At 45.3% G+C, this 23,671-nt stretch overlaps 1 long non-coding RNA gene across 1 annotated transcript; it reads left to right on the top strand.

Annotated features, from left to right (window-relative positions):
* The first annotated feature begins 270 nt into the window (after positions 1 to 270).
* On the top strand, positions 271 to 20,156 carry LOC143650277 (uncharacterized). Its single transcript, XR_013159495.1, has 3 exons — positions 271 to 730; positions 4,397 to 4,452; positions 19,858 to 20,156. It is a non-coding gene; the product is annotated as an uncharacterized LOC143650277 (long non-coding RNA).
* Positions 20,157 to 23,671: the final 3,515 nt, after the last annotated feature.

The following is a 23,671-nucleotide window of genomic DNA, read 5'->3' as shown; positions in this document are numbered from 1 at the left end:
GAATCAGGATTAAAGCATGGTTTTTCTGGGGTACGTGATACTTTCAGACAGGCACAGATGAGAAAGTCTTCCTAAGCTTCCTGTGAGCTGGGCGGGGAGGCGGGAATAGTGCAAGTTCTGTTTTGGGTTGACTAAGACAGAGCTGCCACGGCCAGCTGGGCAGTAGGTGGCACTGCACCGGCCCTCGCCCAGCACTGCCCCCGGCTGTGGCCCTGAGGCTCCCTCCAGCCGCAGTCCCACGACTGCAGGGTTCTCCCTGCAGCACCAGGGTTCTCGGCTCCAGACATGGTTTGGTGACAGTCGACATTTCGATGCAACTCCAGGTGTCCAGACAACGCATCTCAGACACCTCTTAGGAGTTTCAAACAAAGTAACGATGAAATCAAGCTCACGTCCTCCAGACAGAGATGAGAACTCGTACCTGTTCCATGGCCTGTCACTATAAAAGGGAAACATAATGCAAGTTCACATTCTTTCTTTGATACGGATATTAATGTCATGGGTGGGAAGTATTTTATGCAATATGGATGGTATTTTAAACTCTTGAATTAAATTAGTCATGTTTTAAAAATTGATAGCCATATCACATGTGGGTATCTCTGTCCACATACGTGCTCCTACACATTGGATTTTTTATTTGTTTGCGGTCCATTTCCATCAGAATGGTAGTTCCGTGAGAGCAGAAGCTGAGTTCCTTTTGTCAACAACCTCCAGAACAGTTTCTTGCACAGTAAGTTTTCAGTACATATTCTCTAATTAATTAACTAATAGAGTGTTCTTCAGCAGTACATCAGCCTTTGCAGTCTAAGCTTTTCCTCCTGTGGCTGTATATTGCACGTGGGCAGTGAGTAATCACAGCTCCGTCATGGCTGAGGTCTCCAGGTTCCCACAAAGCTTCCTGTCCCTGGGTGTCCCCAGGTGGCCCAAACCTTGTTCCCCATGCCCGTCGGTAAGGCCTGCTCTTCCTCTCTGCCCGGCCCCCGTCAGAGAGGCCCATCTCCACGCATCTCCCAACCCGGGCCTCGGCACGGCCCCCGCCCTGTGGGGCAGCAGCTGCCTGTCACATCCTACAGACCCGGCTGGCCTGTGTCAGTACCCACAGATCCCTCCCTGCTGCTGCACCAGGCGCCGTCCTGGATTTCTGGATAACACAAAGCTTCACAAGGCCAAGCGGGTTTGCTGCAAGTGTTAACACTGCATAAAATCAAAGAGCTCTTGCAATAAATCTCTGATAAAAACTAAATTGAAAATGTTCCAATGTGTACATTGAATATCGTTCTCTTTGGAGCAAAGCTCAGCCAGCTGTTGCACAGAGGAACGCCTGGGTGTGCAATGCAAAGCACGGGCAGACAGAAAGGACTCATTCCAGTGCAAGACCAGGTGCGTTCATGCGGGGCTGTGCTTGCATGCGTGGAAGCTCTGGGCGCCATCGACCAGCGTGGCAGAGCCACCGTGTGCCCCCACTTCAGGGCGCAGAGACCTCACCCAGGCAGGCAGGGTGCCAACCTCATCATCAGAAGGCAGGTCTTTCTCAGTCCAACGACTGTGTCTTCACATCTGCAGCCAAAAGGGTCCTCATCAGGACTGTTTTCCAGGGGAAATGATCAAGGTTTATCTGCCTTGGTGGTCCATGCTTGTGGACTCCAAGTCTTCCAAATATTTGCTTTAATTTTCATGCTCTCATAAAACCACACGGTTTGTTCAAAAGCATGCTTTCAGTTGTCGGGAATTCTAATAGAGTATGCCTCTAGATTAAGGATCACTTGGGGGCCATTGCTAAACGGTAAAAGGGAGAAATACACTCTTGAATAAGAAGAGGGACAGAAAATGTCATTCAAACCATGACCAGGTGTCAGTGGTCAAGACACCTTAACAGCTTCTGCAGAAATAGATCAGTCATGCATTAGGAGACCACAAAATCATTGGAAGAGCTGGGGGAGCCAAAGTCATGGGACAAGTATTACTGTTTTTGCTCGTTTTGTCCTGGAAGTGGGAGTCAGAAAGCAGAACTGGCAGCTGCCTGAAGGAAGGCTGTGGAACCCACTGCGGAGAGTCCCACTTGCCTAAACACAGCGGGTGCAGAGGGGCAGCTGCTTCCAAGGCCACAGCCTGACTGGTCAGCAGGCACTGGCAGCATCCAGAGCCCACCATGGGTCCCAGGAAGCCGAGCCCCAAGGCAGAGGCGCTGACTGTGTTCAGTGAATCCCTTTCTCTGCTGCACAGCCAGTGGGGATTCGAGGGCTGGAATCCACATGCACACTTACGCACCACGTCGTCCACGTGCCAGGGCTGCTGTCACAATCCACAGCCCCACTGGCTTGAAGAGCAGGAATTTATCCTCTCACAGCTCTGGAGGCCACGGGTGCTAAATCCGGCCATCAGCAGGCATCCTGTCCCCAAGTCTGCAGCACTCGTTGGCAGCTTGCTGGCAGTGAACCCCTGCCTCCATTGTGGGGGACCTGTCGTCTGTCTCTATTTCCTCTCCCTGGAGCACCCTCAGAGTGTTGGGCTGGCACCCGCCCTGACCCAATCTGCCCTCATGCCCGCAGGCTCTCCGGGGGCCTGATATAGGGAGTCCACACCCCAGTGGTCAGGACCCAGGAACATGCTCCAGCCTGCTGCGGACATGATGGGCCGTTTCCTCTCTGGGTGCCCCCTGCCCTCTGGTCCCGAGGAAGTGTCCACTCCCAGAGGCGAAGCTTGAAACCTCTCGGGAGCACCTGTGTGGTCTCGGGAAGGCCCCCCGAGACCGCCATGCCACCACCTCTGAAATAGGGGACGACCGTCGGCCTCAAGGGCTGCTGGCCCACCGTGAGGATTAATGAAATCTCGACCTGAAAGCGCTTAGGGACACATCGCGCTGGAGTGAGCCAGTGGGAGTGCCCCTTCCGGGGGTAAAAGTGCAGGATCCCCATGCAGGACTGCTCAGGCCGTCTCTGAACACGCAGGTCCAGGGAGGGGGGCCTGCTCAGCCATGGGTTCCGCTTCTCCCCTTTGCTGCAGTTCAGGTGGGGCCGCGGTGACCCACACATTTGTTCAGGAACCCAGCCAGGTTTACTGCAGGGGATGACCCAGCTAGCACCGGCACACTGCTCAAAACCTGATGACAGGTAAGCCAAAAACATGTGGATCCAAATCTCTTCCTGCTAGCTGTTTCCTAAATGCCCAGCGTGTGGACCTTTTCTCAAACTCTAAATGGAGAGTCACCATTTTGCTACAAAATCTCTATATATTTGCCCTGCAATATCAAGAGTAAGCTAAACTTTGGGTTTTTGGAGAAACAGAATGATTTCCTATGTGAGGTTAGCCAATTTGGTTTCAAAAAGAAGTGATTTTTGGCTGAGCCGCTTCTTCCCTAAGTTGGGCAGCGACCTCGGGCATGTGGAGACGCCTGCTCCCTCTGCGTCCTGTCCTCGCCCTTTGCCCTCCGCCTCCTGGAGGTCACTGCCTTGGGCGCCTTCCTTCTCCTGATGACCGTGTGGCCGGCCCTCCTCACCGATCCCCTCCGTGGGGCCTGAAGAGTTTCCTAAACTTGTCTCTTCATTCCTTCTGGTGAGCAGTACAGGGCGAGGCAGCGTGGATCTCCGCGCATAAGGAGGGAAGCGCTGGGGGTTCCACCCACCAGACCCGCCGGGTGGCAGGGGACGTGCCAGACTGAGCGGGTCTCTCATCGGCAGTGAGCCGGTTTCACAAGGGAACTGAGTCCTGCCCGAAACAGCTTGTGCAGTTTCCTAACTCCCCTCACGGAGGGGTTCCCGCTGGCTGCGCAGCAGAGAAAGGGATTCACTGAACACAGTCGGTGCTCCCACCTCGGGGCTGGGCTCCCCGGGACCCCTGGTGGGCTCTGGATGCCGCCAGTGCCTGCTGACCAGCTGGGCTGTGGCCTTGGAAGCAGCTGCCCCACTGCGCCCACTGTATTTAGGCAAGCAGGACTCTCCGCAGTGGGTTCCGCAGCCTCCCTTCGGGCAGCCACCAGTTCTGCTCTCTGACTCCCACTTCCAGGACAAAACGAGCAAAAACATTAATACTAGTTCCGTGACTTTGGCTCCCCCAGCTCTTCCAATGATTTTGTGGTCTCCTAATGCATGACTGATCTATTTCTGCAGAAGCTGTTAAGGTGTTTTCTGTTTTTTCTAAGGTGAACCGGGAAAAATACCGGAGCAAAGAAGCATTTCAGGGCCACTGCTGGGACCAACTCTGAACTGGGGAAAGACTTGCCATTATAAGTCGTTCCACCCATTCAGCTTCCAGGGCAGAGTTATGACGGAAGAAGACAACATCTCAGCCTTCTCAAGAGATTCCAGGATGACTTAAAAGAATTCCGGAATTTTGTTTTATTTTATTTTCACTTCTGAGCAGCTTCTGTATTGTAAAACAGATTTCCCCTCTCTTCTAGAATACCTGTCCTCCAGCTACATCGCACACCCAGTTTGAAACAACAGCCCAGCCGAGGTGAGAAGCTGCCAGTGGGGAAGGCAGCACAGGGCGGTGGGTGTGCGGGCTGGGGGTGCGCGGGCCGTGGGTGCGCAGCGGGAGCGGCTGGGCGGCGGCATCACAGCTGCGCTCAGGGAGCGGGAACGCAGGGTTAGAGCGCGGCCGCGGTGACTTAAGCGCCAGCGCACATGCACACTACTATCCGAGCGCACAGGCCGGCTGGTTAGTACACTCTTCAGGCTCACGTCATTTCGGGGCCGTGGACACGGGGGTGGCGGGACACCAGCTCCCACGCAGCCCTCTCCTGGAGCGCAGAGCCAAGCGGCTTGGTCCTGGAGTCTGTGCGCCTCCCGTGACGTCCTGCGGGTCCGGGCGCAGAGCAGCCCTGCTAGCAGGCGGGGTTCCGCAGTGGAGAGCAGACCGCTGGCGTCTGGGATTTCAACCTTATGCCGTTTAGTTCTGAGAGTCTAGAGAAGAAATGGACAAAAATGTCCTTCACTAAGAAAACAGTGAGGCCACCTCTTCCAGAATCATTGTAAGACTGATGAGATGATGTCAGTTAAGGTGTCTGCTAGGCTGCTCCAACACCCACACGTTTTATTTCCTGCCACCTACAGTTTCCTGTAGCCCCTGCATGTTCCCTTGAGCTTGGAGCATAGGATAATAGAATGTGTGGCAACTGCCTGTTTACATGACAGAGGCCCCTTCTGGATGGGACGCCCTTTCTTGGCAGGAATTGTGTCTTATTCATCATGGCATAATAAATATTTCCAAATGTACAGCTGAATAAATTCTCACGTCTGGTTCCAAAGTTTATGTCTTCGTACACTGCAGAGCAGCCAAACGCTAACGCTTGAGGCGAGCCGTAGCCCACCTAGACGCTTCCATTCAGAGCCTCCGCGCTGCACCTGCGGCTGTCCCACATTCCAGACTTCTGAGAAGTCCCAGGAGGCATGCCATGGGGTGGCTACTGGGAATTACGTGCCAAACAAGTGGATTTCACAGAAAGGGAGTTTTGCAGAGAGTCAGGGCAGCACTCAAAGGGGAAGAGAGTGGAATTAACGTGGTTCTACAGGAATGGCTGTGGTGAAGTAGCTGCTCTGGGGTTCCCAGGGCTCCTGAGAGTTTGAAAACCACTGTCCCTGTGTTAGCGAGAGCAGGTGGCCATGGGGGCCATGAGGTAGCGTGGCGACCACTCCTGAGGCTGACTCATGCAGCAGTCCCACCTCTGCCTGCTGTGCATTCTTTCCCAGGCTGCACCACTCTGCATCACACAGGCACCCACCACGCCGATGTTAGTACACTCCACGATGGGCTGACGGGCGAGGGTTTTCTCTGCGCTCTGAGTCATGAGAGAGAGGGAGGTACGGGATTAAAGGTGGTGTTCCATGCTGTGATCTAGTTTCCTCCAGTGCATGCTGTGGTGGACTGACCACTGTCTTCTGATTTAGACATCTTAGTCCACATTTCCATGGGGCTGAGGCCATTGTGAATAGCACCCCATGTAGGAGTTATTTTAAGATATGGTGTGGCCTCACTGAATGAGGTTGAGTCTTGTTTTGCTAGAGCTGCTGGAATGTACTATACCAGAAATGGAATACGTTTATGAAGGGAATAAATTGCATTACAAGTTTACAGTTCTAAGGCCAGAAAAATGTCCAAACTAAGGCTTCCAGAGAAAGATGCTTTGACTCTAAAAAGGCTGACATCTGTCACATGGGAAGACATGTGGCTGGTGTCTGCTGGTCTTTGTTCCCAGTTCTGTTGCTTCCAGCTTCTGATGCCAGTCGTTTCCTCTCTGAGCATCTGTGGCCTTCACTCAGCTCCTCCAGGACACAGCTCTGGGTTCCAGCCTGTCAGCATCTCATGAGAAGGCACATGGAGGTGTCTGCTGGGCTCTGCCCATGTCCAGGCATCTGCCCTCTCTGTGGGCATCTCCACGCTTCTCTGTCAGCTCTGAAACAACTGTTCCCCAAGCATCAGAGGTTTCTCCAAAATGTTTCCCCTTTTAAAGGGCTCCAGTAAACTAATAAGGACCCACCTTGAATGGGCGGAGTCACATGTCCATGTAAGCAAAAGGCCATGCCCACAGTTGGGTGTGTCACATCTCCATGGAAACAATCCAACATTTCACCCTAAGCAATAGGGCTGGCTGCACGAGATTGGATCAGGATTAAGATTTGGCTTTTTTGAGGTTACATAAATAGTTTCTAACTGGCAAATGTCTTAATTCAGATTAATTAATGGGGACCTCATAAAGAAAACGAAATTAGAAGCCAGAGAGAGACAGAGACAGAGAGAGCAGAAAGCCAGCAGAGGAGCCAGAAGCCAGAAGTCAGGGAGAACTCAGAAGAGAAAGGAAAAGCTGTCACACTGCGGCAGGAAAGCCTGGGCAGCCGAGGTCACAGCCTGTGGGACACTGCCAGGCCGAGGTGGAAGCGGCCACTGCCGCCATCTGGAGTTCTGGCTGCTGAACCCAGAACCCGTAAACTCCTGTTGTTTAAGGCGCCCTTTGTGTGGCATTTGTCATAACAGCCTGGCAAAACTGAGATGCATGCCTGCTGGAGTTGTTTTTGAGAAGGTCAGAAGGCAGTGCTAGAGCAACAGCAGGAAAAGGCAGCCTCTGAAGGCTGCACTGCATCTGGTAAATGAGACTGAAAGAGCACAGCACGATGCTTCTGGTGGCATTGTGGAATGCCGGCAGTTCTGGGCACACAAGTGCATAAATGAGATTGGAAGTCACTCATAAACTAGGCCCGTTTCTCTACCCCAGGAGTCTGGGCATGCCAGGCATAAAACCAGGATTCAGAAAATACGTTTTTCAGAATGTTCCCTGAAAACTTTAAACTGATTTCATTAGACAAAAGAGAAAATGAAGTAGACTCAGTGGGAATGAGGCATTCGTGAGACCATCAGGTGGCTCAGGCCTAGTGGGCTCTCTCCTTGGAGAAGGCCGGGGCACCCCATAGGCCTCGCTTTCTCGGCAGAAGAAATGGAGCTGCTGGCAGCTGCAGTTTATTGCTGTTCTAGGCAAATGCAGTCATGATAGGAACAAGATTGAACAGCCCACAAACTGTGGGGGAAAGGTGAATTTTGACAGGAGATGTGTTTCTGGAGACTTCCGTGTGCAGTGCAGTCTAAGGATTAGGGAAGATTTCCAGGTGTGAAAGAGGCAGGAAGCTGGGAGGAAACAGCATAGGGGGATGTTCCAAGCAGGAAGGAGGAAGAAAGGATGTGTGGCGCTAAAATGGAATCACCCGCTGACCACGATACATTAGATGACAGAGAGAAAGGAAGGCTGGAGATGCCCACCACACACTGATAAGAATGGAGAAACTGAGGCAAGGCAGAGGCTCGCCAGGTAGAGCTTACGGTTTCCTGGCGGCTCTTGGCTGAGTCCGTGGCTCATGCGATTGCCAGGAGAAAATTTCAACATTCTAGTGCAGTCATAGACTTTCAACTCAGAAAGAAAATAACATTACTTCCTTTAGAGAGCATGGGGTGTGAAGAACAGAGGCTACCCATTGTCTTAGGGACAGAAAGTGAGAGGAGGCTGTGAAGACAGAGAAAGTCTGAGAAAGTATTTTATGGGCTTGAGCCATTGCCAAATTAAGTGAGTAATGCCAGATTGTGCCATGTGTAATTTACCTCTGCCGATTATCGTGCTAGCCTGTGATTTGTCTGATGCGGCTGTAGAACCCACTGACCTTGAATGAAAGTGAGGGAAAATGGGTTTCTTGAGCTCCTAACATGTCTTTTGTATTTATTTGGTTTAATTTTCATCATAACTCCTGGAGGCGAGTATGCATATCGTCTACATTTTTGAGCCATAGAAATTAAAACTCACAGAATTTTAAAGACTTGACTAGGAAACCAATTAGGAATTAGTAGAATGTTCATTTAATTGAGAAATTATGAGGTTATGCACTTTCTGAAATGTAATCAAATAACTAAAAGGGACAGAAGGAGGAAGCAGGAAAGAGAGAAAGAGGGAGAAAGGAAGGGAGAAAGAGAGGGGAGAGAAAAAGGGAAGATATCTGTGTGTGTGTATAAGTGTAAAATAAAGGAAGGAAGGAAGAAAGAAGAAAGGGAGGGAAAATCGAAAATCAGAGAGAGTGAACACAACAAAGAGAATCCCTTACCCCTGGAGGTATAACCATTGTTCTGTAATTTATGTAAACAAAACAGGGATTAGGTGAATATTTCTTTTACCATGAAACAAAGTAAAATTGTCCTTATTGGTGTATTTATTTTTACCTGGGAATTCAGTATTCCACCTCCTGTACCAGGTTTAATGAATAATTAATTTGTATCCTTGTGGTTGGCTTGCACAATTCCAATCTACCCTTCCAAACCAGTTATCCCAGTGAAGAGCAGGACACAGACACGTGGGGACTGAAAAACGGGACCTGGAGCAGAGAAGAGGCATTAGGCAGACACTGAGGAAGTTTGAATGAAGCTTGGAAGTTTGAATGAACTAATACTAGTTCATTGCTTGTAACCAATGTACTATAGTAATTGTGTTTATAATAAGGGAAATTGGGAGTAGGGAAAATGGGAACTCTCTATTATTTTCACTTTTTTTTTTCCTGAAAACTGATAACTATTTGTACTGTTTTTAAGCCATTGTGTACCCCAGAGAAGCCATGTCCTTCAATCCTCATTCAATATTGCTGGTTGGGAGCTGTTTTATTGTTTCTATGGAGATGTGACCCCCCCAATTGGGGGTGGTGACTTTTGAATAGATGGTTTCCATGGAGATGTGTCTCCACCCATTAGAGGTGGGGTTGCTCACTGGAACCCTTTAATTGGGAACCATTCTGGAAAAAGCTTTAGAGCCACCAGAGCCCACACAGCCAGAGACCTTTGGCGATGCAGAAGGAAAACACCCTGGGGAAGCCTTATGAAATGAGGAGAGGAAGCTAGCAGGTGCCATGTGCCCTCCCAGCTGACAGAGGTGTGCTGGACCCATGGCCTTTCTTGAATCAAGATCCCTCTTCCTGGACACCTTAGTTTGGACATTTCATGGCCTTAGAACTGAAAACCTGCAACTTAATAAATTCCCTTTTTAAAAGGCATTCCATTTTCAGTATACTGCATTCTAGCAGTTTACAAACTAAAACACTATTCTAAAATGAAGAGTTTATTTTTAAAAACACTCATGTCACACTTTTCAGACAACATTGAAAATCAATGTACTGCATCTGGACCTCTGAAATGTGGGAAAGGTGAAGAGAGTTTGCTTCTTCTGACCTAAAAAATCAATTGTTTTGATTTGAAACTTAAATCTGAGGCAATGGAAACTTGCCTAGACATTTTAGTCATACTTTAAAAGCATTTAATAAACAATAAGTGAACTTTATAAATATTGCAGCATGGCCTACTTGAACCTACAAGAAAAAGATTCTCGATGAGTAATAGGGATAAAAAATTAAAATGTCAAAACTGCTTTGATCATGGGTAAGACTACTATAATTATTCATTTTCTAGTGATGCATCTGCAGATGCTAAAGACTAAATGGAAGGGTTAGTCACTCCGATTTAGAGAAAACAGGAAGTAATTATGGCATAAGAAGGAAAAGGCATTAATAATGGCAAGTCCTAGGAACAGTTGATAGATAAACCAGTGTAAAAATTACTGGAAAAAATCATTCCTGGACCATACACCCACCCACCCCCAAGAAAAAAAAGGTCACTGGAAAAATCTTTCTTTGATTTAGAGTATGTCTAATCAGAAGTAGGAAAATCCCTAATGATAACAATATTATTCAATGCATACAATTACTGCCAATAGTAATACCTAATGTTATAGAGCTCTTATTACATAGGCTGCTTGCATATTTTCTCAATTTTCAAAGCAGCCTTTCAGGTAGGCAGTATTATTATTTTTACAGAAAAGGAACCCTCACTCAGGGTGTGACAGCTGGCTCCGAGTACCGTTCCTTCCATGTGTGAGGCCTGCTTGCCCACCCCCCCCCCAGACTCCCCCCTGTGCAAATGGAAAGCTCACATTGCCCCAATCCTCTGCCTCAGATAGAGAAACATCTTACATGTTCATTTTAAACATCTGGAGGGAGAGCTTGATGGTGGCTTAGTCTCTGGCTATTGTATTTCAGAGCTTCAGGCAGCCTCTTCTGGTCATGGAAATACACCTGTGTATAATCCAGGGGTCAGACTCTGTCTTTACCTCGATCTCATGTTGGCGCCTTAAGAATCTGCTGCTAGGCCCATACAAGGGCCATGATTAGAAATACACGGTTCACACAGCGGTCTTTCGTTTGGCTGAGACCAGTAACAGATGTGCAAGACTAACTGCTAATGGTAACTCCTGCTCCAGCCAAGAGAAAGCAAATGGGGCCCAACGTATCTCCTGCCACAAAAGGGACAGAATATGTGAAACAATGGATTCCAAGGCACTGGGCATCAAGTGACAAAGGACAGTGATCCCCAGAGCTGGGAAATGAACAAAGTGTGCCCTACACTTCCCCAATCTACAGCCTTGAAGGCATGTCTAGGCCACAGCATGGAAGGGGACCCAGGAGAGTGCTTCTGCCTCCCTGAGCTCCAGAGATGGCTCTGAGACTCCAGAGGGAAAACCACCTTCTCAGTTCAAAGGACTGAGTGCCGCAGCGAGAGCTGCCAGGAGCTGGGCTTTCTCTGCTCTGCTCCCCGTGCCCTGGACTACTGAACCAAGTGCTGAGCAGCGCCTTCACAAGAGGATTTGAGGTGGCAGTGCTCAGTGCCCCCCAGGCCAGGTCCAGGCCTGCTCCTGCTGCCAGGCTGGACACTCCATGGTTCACAGGGCCTCAGAGAGACTGCATGGAAAGGTCTTGCCCAGGGAGGTAAAAAATTGCTCTTACACCAAGCACTTTTTGTGACTCACTTAACAAATCTAAATGGCAGGACTCAGAAGGATCAGGTTCAAACTTTCCAACCAACTTTTTGCATCGCTGAACAAAACTCAAGAATGTTTATAGGAATACAATTTGTCCAGCATCCAATAAGAAAAGATCGTATGTGTGGGATCCAACCAAAAATCACCGGACATACAAAGAAAGAAGAAAACGTGTCCTATAATGAGGAGAAAAGCCATCAGTTAAAGCTCACTCAGAACTGATGCAGAGGTTAGAGTTAGCAGATGAGAACATGAGCACTGTGTCCCACGTGTTAAAGACAACGAGAGTGGTGGACGGCGCACAGGAGGCTGCAGTGAGCTCCGGCCCCGTCCCCTGCTGGGGTTCTGATCTCTCTGCCTGTCCCTAGCTGGGGTCTCAGGCCAGCTCCGGCCGAGCTGGGGAGGGAATGGGGGTCCAGCGGGGCACGACGGGAGCCTCTCAGTTCTGAGTTCCTTTTCTGGGGGCGTTGCTTGCCCTGTTACTGCAGTCCTGAAACTGTTCTCTGGAGAAAGATGTTTCTGCCAGAGCTTGTGGGGAGAGGAGCCATGAAGTGTCTCCCTCAGCCATCTTCTCTGATTTCATTCTAAAGGCACATCCTATATCCATATTATTAAAAGGTTGTTCTGAAGGGAATCCATTCAAAAGAATCCAGGCAAAATTGTTTTAATGACCCCAGTCATAGCACCATATGGAAATAAATCAGTTAAATTGAATTATGAACTATCAAAGTGGAAGAGTAGAAAAAATAAATCTGTTAGGTATTTTTTTCTCCTCAGGGTAACATTTTCATTTTTGAGACTATATACACACACACACACACAAATATATCTTTCCATTTGGAAGAGAAAATACAAACATACTTATCTGCCTGACTTGCCCCTGCTGTAAGGCAAGTGGCGTGAACCCTGTTCCTTCACCCCTGATACCTGCTTTTTGCCTTTACCGTTCTCATTAATGTCCTCTTCGTTCTTAGTTCCCGTCCCTCTGCCCTCCCCGTGCCTAGAGTTCCACTCTAATGCATGTCATAAATGTCCTTGAATATGCAGGTTTAAACATAAAACATCAGTGCTACTGAGTGTGTTGCTTTAAGTACATATGAGCTATGGTGCTGCAGGTTTTGTTGTTTCTTACTTTTCTCCCTGAACGCTGTGCTGCTAGGACACACACGCACTATTGTGACTTGTGTCCCTCTGCTGCGTGGTTCTCACAACAAGTAGCTCCACTGTTCATTCTTCATGTTCATAACGGTGAATATTAGTGTGTTTTTACTGCTACTGTAAACATGCCAAATTACTATTCTCATTGAGCTACCCTTATGGACCTACGAGAGAGTGTCTGTGAACTGAGTAACCAGGTGTGGGATAGCTAAAACACAGAAAATACACCAGCTTTATTTTACTCAGTACTGCCACATTTCTTTCCAGAATTACTGTATTGATTACACTTGCATGAACAACACATAGAAGTTTCCATCTTCTTACATTTAGGCAGTGCTCTAGTTTGCTAAACTGCTCAAAGTTGACACCATGGCTTGTGTTGGACTTTAGAATGGGAGTTTACTAGCTTGCAAGCTTGCAGGTCTGAGGCCTTGAAAATGTCCAAGTCCAGGCATCATCAGGACGCTGCCTTCTGTGTGGACACTGGCTTCTGTGTGGACACTGGCTGCTGGGGGCCCTGGGCTCCTGTGCCCCACAGCCAGGCACATGGCGGCGTCCGCTTGGCTCTCTTCTCTTTGGGTCTTGTTTCCAGCTTCTTGCTTCCGTGGCTTCCTGTCTCTTTGTCTGAATTTCATTCTTTTATAAAGGATTCCAGTAAGAGAATCAAGACCCATCCTGAATGAAGAGGGTCACATCTTAAGATCTTACTCACTGAGAGTCCTACTCACGGTGGGTCCACACCCGCAGGAACAAATTAGTTTTAAGAACGAACTTTTCTGGGGTGCGTACGGCTTCACACCTTCACAGTTATTTGTTCATTCACTAATTCAGATCTTTAATCTATTCAAACAGTTACTGAACAACTGCCACATGTGCAGCTAGGTTTTAGGTTAACCTTTAGACCCAAAGAGAAAAGAGCTGAGCAGATGCCGCCATGTGCCTGGCTGTGGGGCACAGGAGCCCAGGGCCCCCAGCAGCCAGTGTCCACACAGAAGCCAGTGTCCACACAGAAGGCAGCGTCCTGATGATGCCTGGACTTGGACATTTTCAAGGCCTCAGACCTGCAAGCTTGCAAGCTAGTAAACTCCCATTCTAAAGTCCAACACAAGCCATGGTGTCAACTTTGAGCAGTTTAGCAAACTAGAGCACTGCCTAAATGTAAGAAGATGGAAACTTCTATGTGTTGTTCATGCAAGTGTAATCAATACAGTAATTCTGGAAAGAAATGTGGCAGTACTGAGTAAAATAAAGCTGCTGTATTTTCTGTGTTTCAGCTATCCCACACCTGGTTACTCAGTTCACAGACACTTTCTCGTAGGTCCATAAGGGTAGCTCAATGAGAATAGTAATTTGGCATGTTTACAGTAGCAGTGACGTAAAAACACACTAATATTCACCGTTATGAACATGAAGAATGAACAGTGGAGCTACTTAGATAAGAAAAAGAATTACTTCAACCGTAGGCTACACTATTTAATGCATTCCAGTGGCACTAAGTACTTTCTTGCCTATAATGTCTTTTTTTGGGGGGTTATACTCATGTTTTCAGATTACTACAGCAAAAGGACATAGATTAAAATAAGTGAAGGAAAAAGACTCACAAGCAAAGACCAGGGAAAGCAGATGCAAGTGTGGAGCTGCCCTTTTCCAGTGCAGTGGCATGGGCAGTGCTTAATTATCCCAGCAACTACATTTGGCAATACGTGCAGAGTGTTGTCAACCAGGGAAATGTACCCCATCTTGGTAGCTAGAGCTTTTATTGGGGTTCAGTCGCATACGCATTCAGTGCCCATGTGATTAACCTTCACTGCTCAGTCTCTACCCCCATCCCAGAGGTCAAGTCTCAGCCAGAGCCCTGGGCATATAAAGCAGCGTTCACCACAAAGCACTGCTGGCATAAAGGATGGGGTCAAACCGACACTGTGTGGCCCAGGGCCTCAGGCACACAAAGACAGTCTCAGATGGGATATTCCAAGGTTTTACTTCTTTTTGAAGAAACCTCTCATAATCTCTGGGCAGGGAAACACAATGCTTAGTGTCACCTCATCCTGTCTCTTAGGAGGAAAGATATCTTCTCCAGGGATGGAGATGGATGCTACAATCCTCTAAGCTACTCTATCAGTCCCAAAGCCTCTGGTATCTTCCAAATTTTCCAAAACTAGGAGAAGTTAAGGGAAGGAATCTCACCTCCATAATTATCAGCTTCTATCCAAGCACAATAATAATATTAGCATTTTCCTTTTTCCAGTTAACATTCAATTACTGAGAACAATGACACCCAAGTTTTACAGGGTCCTTGGGTTTTAAAAACTTTGTGTTACCTCTCCTCCAGCTGAATAAAAATTCAATGTGATATGTGAGAAATGTCAGGGTGATCACCCCAGACAAGGGGTTGTGACAATTCAGAAAAGGAAGTGGTGCCTCGGCTTGAGGACAGCTCTTCCGGGTGCTGGTCTAGATGGGGGGAGAGTGAGGCACTCCTGCCGTGCTGCACCCTCCAGGCGCTGCCGCTTACCAAGTAAGTGACTTTAAGCAACGCCCACATCCCCACCTGATTGGGGACAAGAAAAGTGTCTACCTCAGATAGCATCTTTGAAAGGTAGAAAAGATCATGTTAGTAAAATACTGAACCCAGTACCTGGTGTGCAAAAATCGGGAAAAAGTGCATGTGTTATGGTGGCAGCAACACTGAAACGTAGGCACGGAGGTGATGCATTTACAGTAAGTGCTATTGACAGTGGGGAGTCATCTGAGAGATTTCACGGAACAGATTTATATCAGATTGACTTACTCTAAGTCACATGTGTTTTCCCCACAAAAAGCTTAAGTAAAAAGGCAAATATCTTCTGAGCCCCAAGAACTTCTCATCATTCGGCTTTGCCACTAAAGGAGTGGACGTTAGTGCTTTGTCCACTGTTTGTAACTATCATCCGTCTCTTTTCTCCCACTGTCCTTGACCGAATGCAGATTTGGAGCTTTGGAGATGTGAACACAGCTGGGGACTTCAAAATGGAATAAGACACTACATTACATAATATATAGAGTATGTATAGAATGTGTAATATATAATGTGCATTTTTTATACTGACAACAGTGTATATAAAATCTTTTTACTTAGTCTTCTCCCAGCACACTGCTTAAAAATTATAGATGAATTTTAGGAAAGAAATGAATTTTTTTCCCTTCTGAACATCAGTAAAATTAATCATAAAGGCCACTTGGAGGAATTTATTTTTTTAAAAAGTCTGTTTGCAAATTATCTTTTTATTATATTACACACTTCTTCCATAAAACCATAGTCCATCCAATCTGCTTGCAATTTATACTTTGACAGATTAATGCTATCTTTCTCTTCAACGTCTAAAGGGATAATTGGATAAATAAATCTTATGATACAGACGTATGTCTCAGAAATGCACTGCATATGCTATTAACTACCCAGACGTAGATGAAAATGTCCAAAATATTTGGGCTCTTCACCTTTGAAATTAAAATTGTCCCCAGTTTCCCCTTAAGCAAAGCAACATCTGTGTGTGTGTGTCTGTGTGAGTGTGTGTGTGTACGTGTGGGTTTACATTTTCTTTCTTTCTCTTACATAAGTTTTATACACTTTTCTATTAAGACTTGTTTAAAGAAAGCCTTATCTTGCAACACCTTTTGTCCACATCTGCATTTGGAATCAGTATCAAGTGACAAACTAAAAATCCTAAAGTGGACATTTCAACCCAAGGTCTCCAATAGATCTTCTTTCCAATGAACAGGGCACAGCGTGATACCTGAGGTGGCTTTTATTACCATGTGCTGGTCCAGGAGATACATAAAAATTGAGATAGAAAACAAGACATCTGAAATCCACCCCCCCACACACACAAACAGATAGTGAAAAGACTGGAGAAATATGATCAGGGTCTCAGGGAACTGAAGGACAATATGAAGTGCTGGTGTCCCGGAAGGAGAAGAGAAGGGAAAGGGACAGCAACAGTAATGGAGGAATAATCACAGAAAATATCCCAATTCTTAGGAAAGCCATAAAATTACAGCTGTAAGAAGTGAATCATAGCCTAAACAGAATAGATCCAAATAAACTACACAAAGATGCTTACTAATCATATTGTCAAATGTCAAAGACAAATAGAGCATTCTGAGAGCAGCGAGAGAGAAGGGCTCATCACATACAAGGCAAGCTCAGTAAGTGCAGATCTCTCAACAGCAGCACCAGAGGCCACAACGAAGAGCTATTATACATTTAAGATATTGAAAGAAAAAACTGCCCACAAAGAATTCTCTGTCTGGCAAAACTGTCCTTCAAAAATGAGGAAGAGTTTAAAATATTTACAGATAAACAGATACAGAGAAAGTTCACGAACAAGAGACGTGCTCCACAAGAAATCCTAAAGGGAGTGCTGCAGGCAGAGAGGAAGACAGGAGAGAGAGGTTTGGAGGAGAGTGTGGAAATGAAGACTATCAGTAAAGGTAATTAAATATAGTTAAGATGTCAATTTTACCCAAATGGCCTTATAGATTCAATGCAATACTAATTAAAATCCCAACAAATTGCCTTAGAGAAATATCTATAACTAAATGTATTTAGAAGGTAAGTGTGTCCCAAATAGCTAAAAATATCTTGAAAAACAAAAATGAAGTGGGATGTCACACACTAACTGACTTCAAAGCATAATACAAAGCTACAGTAAAAAAAAAAAAAAAGCATGGTACTGGCATAAAGATAGACGTGCTGACCAATGGAATTAAATAGAATGTTCCGCGGTAGACCTTCACATCTACAGCCAATTGATCTTTGATAAGATGGTCAGGTCGACTCAGCTGGGATGGAGCAGCCTCTTCAACAACTGGTGATTGGAGAACTGGATATACATATCCAAAATAATGAAGGACCCATTCTCATACCTTATACAAAAATTAACTCAAAATTGATCAAAGCCCTAACCATCAGAGCTAAGACCATAACACTTTTAGAGTAAAAGTGCTGAAGGAATACAGAAAATTTAACACGATCGATTGTAAGGATCCAGAGATCTAAAATAGCACAATACTATGTGATGGTTGCACAATATTGTGATTATAATGGACCAAGCTGAACATGAGTATGGGTGAAAGAGAGGCTTAACGGCAAGTGCGGCTTGAGAAGCAAAGATAGAGGATATCAACTGGGACTGTACACATAGCAAAACCTCAAGTGGACAATCATGGAGATTAAATGTACAAATATAAGAAAGTTTCTACTTGAGGGAAAATAATATCACCCATGCAAGGTGTTACAAATGGAAACATATGGAAAAAATGCAATTAATGCAAACTAGGGTCTATGGTTAACAGTAACTCTTGTAATAAAAGCGACACATTAAAGCTAAACATCAATAAAAGGGGGATATGAGGGAGGAGTCTGGGATTCTTGTTCTTGTTTTTCTTTCTCTTTTTCTTTTCTCCTGTTCTTCTTTCTTCACAGGAGAAATGGAAATATCCTCATATACATGGTGGTGATGAATGCATAATTATGTGATAACACCAGGAACCACTGATTGTACACTTAGGATGGACTGTGTTTAAAGAGTAGGGCGTATAAGGATAGTTCAGTGGTAGAATTCTCACCTGCCATGCGGAAAACCCAGGTTCGAATCCCAGCCCATGCACTTCCTAAACAAATAAACAAAAGAAACTAACAAAAACAACAAACAAACAAAAAATTCAATAAACAGTGCTGCAGTAATGGGATACTCACATGGAAAAGAATGAAATGTGACCCCCGCCACACAGCATACAAAAGAAAAGTAAACAGAAGGATACAAGGGCTGGAGAAGACAGAGAGGAAGAAAGATGTTCCTATTCTCTGTGAGTAAGGAAGTAGGATGGGGCAGCCCTCCTGGAGGGCAATGTGGTGTTTCCTCATAGGCTAGGGGTGGGGTTGCCACCTAATCATGCAACCCTGTTGTTATTAGACAAAGTCTGGAAGAACTGAAAGCAGGGACATGGACAGTTATTTGTGCACTGGTGTTTACAATGACAGTATTCATGATTTGCGATGGAAGGAGGTGGCCTAAGGGCACATCAACTGATGAATGGAAGGGCAAAACATGGCGTATACATAAGATGGAATATTGAGCAGCTGCAGGAAGGAATGAAGTGGTGGAGCATGCGATTAGGTGAAGGAGCCTAGATTGATGATTAAGGAGCACAGAATATTCAAATAAGCCTGATTTTAAAGGCTCCTGGACTATAAATTCTTACAGTAGTAACATTTATTTCCCGAGTTTTAACCATTATCTCTAAATTTTAAGATGTCATGCTCTTCTGTATAATCTGTATAACTTGGTAGTTCCCTGAAATTTTGGGTATCTATATGTTACCTGAGACTCAGAGTTTAAGTGCTGTGGCTCTGAAAGTCAGCATTACTCCATACAGCAGCTGTTAAAGAAGCTGAAAAAGAGATGATACTTCAATTAGAGTTATGGATGAAATGAACCTAGTTAGGACTAATGTAAATCAGAATGCAGGATAAAGGATGCTATTGTCAGTATTTTAAAACTCCAACTTTTGTGTAAGACTAAAGTAAGAGATGTTTATTTGGTTCAACATTTAAATTTTCTGTAACACACTAACCTGTCTAATCAGTTTATTTACATAACCTAATTACATGGAACCTGGAGTAGGGAATGAGATGTTATTATTCTGTACAGAATAATGTAATGTCTGGATACATTCCAGAGATTTTGGACAGAAAATAAAATTTACAAAGCCACCTTGAAGAACTGGGGAAAAAGGTGAAACTATTAAACTTCCTCACCTGGGGAATTCCTGATGTTCTCTCAAGCATTAGAGGCTCCTAATTAACACGCCAAGCCCTCAATCTTGAGGTTTGCCCTTATGAAACTTATTTCTGTGATAGTGAAGCCAGGCCTGTTTGTAATTATGCCTGAGTTACCCCAGAGAACCTCTCTGTTGCTCAGATGTGGCCTTTCTCTTAGCCAGCTCTGCATATAAACTCCTTGCCCCCCCCCCCACATGGGACATGACTCCTAGTGATGTAAATCTCCCTGGCAACATGGGGCATGATATCCAGGTGTGTCAGTCTCTCTGGCAATGTGGGGCATGATTCCTGGGGATGAGCCTGGCCTTGGCATTGTCGGTTTGAGAATGCCTTGTTGAAATAAACAAAATAAAGTATCAGTGGCTATGAGATTTCAAATAAAATTGAGAGGTCATTTGGGAGGCTTATGCAAGCTTCAGCCAGATATTTCAAATTGCCATGTTATGCTAAGCCCCAAGCAACAATATTTTGAAGCCTTATGGAGTACCCTGGGCTCTATCTAATCTCCCTAAAAGTTTTTCTGAGTAAGTTTGTTTTTTTCCAGAAACTTAAGGCCTCCAGATTGAACCTGAACCCAGAGGGTACAGTCTCTTAAAGAACATCAGCCAGTTTCATTCCTTACCCCAGAAGGTCGACACCCCTCTCCAGCATGAAGAAGTTAGAACAGTTTCTGCCCAGAAAACCTTGAAAACTGAGAGAAAGATCAAATGACAGGGAGGAGGTGTAACTGAGGAGTTAGGGTTCACACATTGCTGGGACTACTCACTCATTATATAGATATTTGTTTTTATTGTCTAGTGTTTTAGAATAGCTGGAAGGAAATACTGGAGTTGTTTTACTGTAATCCAGTAGCCTGATCTTTGATAATGATTATATGACTATATTGCAAAATAAAGTCCGTTACCCATATGTGTATGGGTCTCCTTTTGGATGTTTTATTCTGTTCCAGATATAGATACGTCAAGCACTGCACTCTCTTATTTAACCTACTGCTACTGGAAGTCTTAAAACTAAGTAGAGGGCAGGGGGTGCGAAGGTGGTTCAGTGGTAGAATTCTCACCTGCCATGTGGGAGACCTATGTTGGATTCCCGGTCCTTGCACTTCCCAAAAAACAAGCAAATAAGCAAAGCAAACAAGCCAAAAACAAACAACAATTCAACAAATGGTGCTGCAATAACAGGATAGTCACATGGAAAATGAAGGAAATGTGACCCCGCCATATAGCATATAAAAAAAAACAAAACTGAGTAGAGTGCAATACCAATGATCAGTAAGAGGGTGGGATAAGGGTATGGGGCTGTTTGGGGTTTTCTTTTTTCTTTTCATTTCCTTCTCTGGAATAGTGCAAATGTTCTAAAAATGATGAAGATGATTTCACAGCTGTGTGATGATACTATGAACCACTAACTGTCTACTGTGGTTGCATTGTATGGTATATGAATAAAATTACATTGAAAAAAGGATCAAAGACCTCAATACAAGAAGCCATCTAGGTGCAGACATATTTCGGTTTCCCAGAGGAACCTAAATTGTTCTACCTGAAGGAACTTTACAGTGGTATCCTGGCTAGTAGAAAGAATTTCCCAGTCCCCCTTTCCCTTTGGGGGATCCCCTTGAGGTCCCAGGTCCGCCTGCAGCTGGAGGGGAAGCCGCCCACTTCACACTGCTCTGAGGACGCAGCCTTCTCCTGTATCCAGTGGAGCACAAGCCACTAGTTTTACTAGTGAACTGGTGATTTACCGGCAGCCGTTAGCCGCGCAGTTCAAAAGGAAAGTGTACAAACAGCGTTCAGCTTTTTGTGTGCTTTCTGAGTGTGGTCTTCAGAGCTAGAACCAGGGAGGAAGGTCCTCGACTCGGTGCAGCAGAGCAGTCACGCTGGCAGCAGGGGGTGGGCGGTCTGCATGGACGCAAAGTAATGGAGGAGACGAGGCCCAAGGAGCCCAAAGGGAAGCAAGAGGAGGTCATCTTAGGGGAAATATTTGGGTCTTGATTGCAGAGGAGAGGTCCAAATTTGAGAAACTTTCTCCAAGAGAATATTAAAGAAGGAACCAATGGATGACTCGGTCGTAACAGTACAGCAACAAGAAGGAGAATGGACAGTGGGGGCAAATTCCTGCCTTCTTAGCATGGTAAGAAGTGAGGCCAGTTTGTACACAGGAGAAGGAAACTGATTCATTAGCGTATTCATGAATACAGACTTTCAAAAGATACAGATAAGTAATTGATATGCAAAGGGCACGTCAAATACTGGAGAAACATAAAGAAAAACATAAAGAAAAGGAAGGAGGAAGGAAGGACAGAAGAAAGAAAGATGGAAAGGCAAGAAGGGAGGAATGTAGAAGGAAGGAAAGACGAGGTGGGGGAAGGAGGGGACCAGAAAGGAAGAAAGGAGCAACAGACAGGCCTAGGGTGCTAGAATCAACAGGGAATTGAGGGGCATCTCATTTACATTTCCCCCTTGTTTCATTGAGAAGGAGACAGGGGACCTGCAGAAGTGGGGGTGGATCAGAATAATTGGTCATTTCATCTAATAATCTACAATACATTTTTGATTCTGTTAGTACTTCTTAGGGAAAAGGAGGACACTAAAGACCATGAGTCTGGGAGTCCCACAGATTGTACATAGGGTAGAACCAGGAACGGCCAGCAACTTCCATCTTAATAAATGATGTTTTCATGTAGGGACTCACGCATGTACTCACACACACGCATGCATGCTCACACACGTGCACACGCATGCTCTCACACACATGCACACACATGCATGCTCTCACACACATGCATACACATGCATGCTCACATGCAAGTTCACACACATGTGCTCTCATGCATGATCTCACATACATGCATACTCACACACATGTGTGCTCACACACACGCATGTTCACACATTCATGCTCATGCACATGCTCACATACATGCATGCTCACACGCAAGTTCACACACGTGCTCTCACACACATGCATGATCTTATACATGCATGCTCACACATGCATACTCACACACATGTGTGCTCACACACGCATGTTCACACATTCGTGCTCATGCACATGCACACACACATGCTCACACACACATCCTCACACACATGCATGCTCACATGCAAGTTCACACACGTGCTCTCACACATGCATGATCTCACATACATGCATACTCACACACGTGTGCTCACACACGCATGTTCACACATTCATGCTCATGCACATGCTCACACATGCTCGCATACATGCATGCTCACATGCAAGTTCACACACGTGCTCTCACACACATGCATGATCTTACACATACATGCATGCTCACACATGCATACTCACACACATGTGTGCTCACACATGCATGTTCACACATTCGTGCTCATGCACATGCACACACACATGCTCACACACACATGCTCACACACATGCATGTGTGCTGTCAGTCATGGAGGTTATGAACCTCATCAAGTCCTTTGGGGATAGTAAATAAAAAGCCCCTAGGGGATTATCATATTACCTTATTAATCCTTTATCAGTTGTGTGTTTCTTGTATGCAATCCATGAAGCCTCACATCTAGGGAAGTTAATTAGTATAAACCAAAGTGATTCTAAGGTTCCTTCTAATTTTACTGATAAAATGACAGCAGAATCCAGGGAGTTAAAAAATAGGCTTCAAGTGCCTTCCAGTGGTTTGTCTTGGATATTGCATCATATGAAAAAGGCAGGTAGCACTTTTTATAAGAATGAAGGGAATACACACTTACTTTGGTTGTGTGTTATTAAAATACATTAGATTGAATTATCTGGCCTTTAAATGATGACCTTAGGTAGACAAATAAAGAGAAATAATATACACCTGACAATATGCTGATGAGTATCTCTATGTTTCTGTTGAGAATAAGTTACAAGTGTGTATTCTAATAGATCAAATTTTAGTAAATAAATATCTTCAAGAACAAATTTGACTCCTAATAAAAAAGTAAGTTACAAAGTAAACCTATAACTTCTCTAAATAAAAATAAATAGTAAATAATTAATAAAGAACAAGTTAGTTGCTAAAAACTGAAACTTTCGCCAGAAATGTAAATATTCTCTACTATTCAAACTGTTCAAGAATTTTAAATAAATCAGATCATACCAGTGAATAATATGAGCTTTCTACCCTTTGGAGAGATACTATGAAAGCTAGTACACAGAACAAGTGTACTAATTTAATCCTACAAAATATACTAATACTAATGCCAGTCTGTCAGGGGACAGTGGGGGACACAACACAGTGGCAGCCGCCACCCTTAGTGGAGACTCAGTCCTTGCTAGGGGTCAGCAGGACGTTAAGCCAAATGCTATCCCAATTTTTTCAGATGAGGAAATAAAGTTTAAAG

This window comes from Tamandua tetradactyla, chromosome 11 (genome assembly GCF_023851605.1).
Source record: "Tamandua tetradactyla isolate mTamTet1 chromosome 11, mTamTet1.pri, whole genome shotgun sequence".
Lineage (NCBI taxonomy): Eukaryota > Metazoa > Chordata > Mammalia > Pilosa > Myrmecophagidae > Tamandua > Tamandua tetradactyla.
This window is presented reverse-complemented; position numbering and strand designations above follow the sequence as displayed.